This window comes from Rhipicephalus sanguineus, chromosome 8 (genome assembly GCF_013339695.2).
Source record: "Rhipicephalus sanguineus isolate Rsan-2018 chromosome 8, BIME_Rsan_1.4, whole genome shotgun sequence".
Taxonomy (NCBI): Eukaryota; Metazoa; Arthropoda; class Arachnida; order Ixodida; family Ixodidae; genus Rhipicephalus; species Rhipicephalus sanguineus.
The window spans coordinates 156898425-156900250 of NC_051183.1; positions in this window are offsets into that span (position 1 = coordinate 156898425).

Below are 1826 nucleotides of genomic sequence, written 5' to 3' on the forward strand. Positions count from 1 at the left end.
AAGTGTGGAGCCATTTTTTTTTTCTCCATGGGGCGCGGGAAAAAAAAAAGGAAGAAGCGCAGCACTACCTACCGCTTGTTAAAAGTAACAGCCGCAAACATGACAAATTGTTTTTAATGTTGTTGTTTAAATCACCATTATACTGTTAACTTTTCATCAACAGGAGCGAATAGCACGAGTGGTTTGTAATTTATAGGCACAAGTAACCGAAGTAATTATAAAACTAGGTGAGCAGGCCCGTCACCGCCGTCACTTTAAGGACAGCACTATGTTGACGGGGCAACAGCTGTTCGTAGCATGGTTCGTAGTCGTTGCATACGCGATTGTACGATGATTGTTACAGCTGTCTTCGTACGGTACGCCGTTGTTCTGTTTGTGCAGCATAATCCCCGTGCTTAGCCCGAAGTTCCGAAAGAATGGTGGCTGTGTATGTTGCGCGTAATTCCCCACCTGCTACAACCTGCATTCCTAAATCGAACGCAGCAGCAAGCATCAAACCAAAATGCAACGTCTTCGAAGCCCCTAATGTGATGCGTGTTTGTGTTGTGTTCGTGCAGCACGATCCTCGTGCTTAGCCCGAAGTTATGAATGAATGGAGCGTGCGCGCCCGTGCGTGCGTGTGTGTGTGTATATTTCCCGTGAGCATCACACGAAAAGCGCACGTCTGAGAAGCCGCAAATGTGATTCGTCTTTGTGTGTGTGTGTATACAGAAAGTGCAAATGTGCCCCGCAGGGGCGTCTGCGCAAGCAGGCGTTTGGTGTGTAGCGACACCACGGACCCGAGCTAACGGGGGGTTTCGACCCCCCTCTCCACGCCTAGCCGTGGGTGGCTTTGGCGTGTCCGGGGAAAAGGGGATCCTGGGGGTTGAGCCGACGCCGGGTGATTGGACCGTTAAGGCCCCCAGCAGAGACAACACACCCCTTTGGCCCCGGCTTCACGTAGACGGCACCCCTGGGCTGACCCACCCAGGGGAAATCGGCAGTCGCCTTTTCCTATCTCTTCTCTCCCCTCACATCTTCGTCTTTCTCCTATACTTTTTAATCTTTCCTGTCTTCTCCTCATCTTCTAATTTACTTCCGTTTTCCTGGCGGCGAGGGTTAACCTTGTGTATGTGCCCTCTCTTGGGCACATTATATTTGGTTATAGTAGGCTGTGTACAGCTGGCGTTAGACATACTTATAGCATATAAGTGCTGTCGCGGCCCCATGTTGGGCTCCATGGTGGGCGGCTGGCATGGCTGCCGAAACTATACATAATCTATGGCCTCAACCTAATTTCCTCCACTGAATGATCGTCCGTCTCACAAGAGAGGGCGCACCGGAAGAGACTTTGCAATGCCTTGTTCAAACCCACAGAAATTTTTCCACGCTTCCACGTAATCCACTGCGAAACACTCGAAAAGAACGCAAGAACGATCTCTCCTTTTCTTGTATCGAAATGCGTCACCGACACACTCGGTCAAGGCTATAAGGCTACAAGAATGGCTAGTGGGGACCTTCTTGCTAGAAGTGCATAGTAAGATCCAGTACGAAAAACTTTCAAAACTCACATCTTTTGGAAGCACCCCTGTCTCTACTTACACCACACCGATCCCTCAACAGCTCCCGAGGTGTAGTATCTGTACCAAGACCTGCTTGGACTTGACTGACGAGTGAGCTCCTTGAGGGCTGGAATGAACATCATGTGACGTACGTACAGCGAATTAAAATCAGACGTGGCGACAAAGAAATCCCGACAAAACACCTGATTATCACATTTTCCCCAAGCACCCTACCAGAATATCTTGAAACAGGCTAGCTGAAGCTTAAGGTCAGACCTTACATCC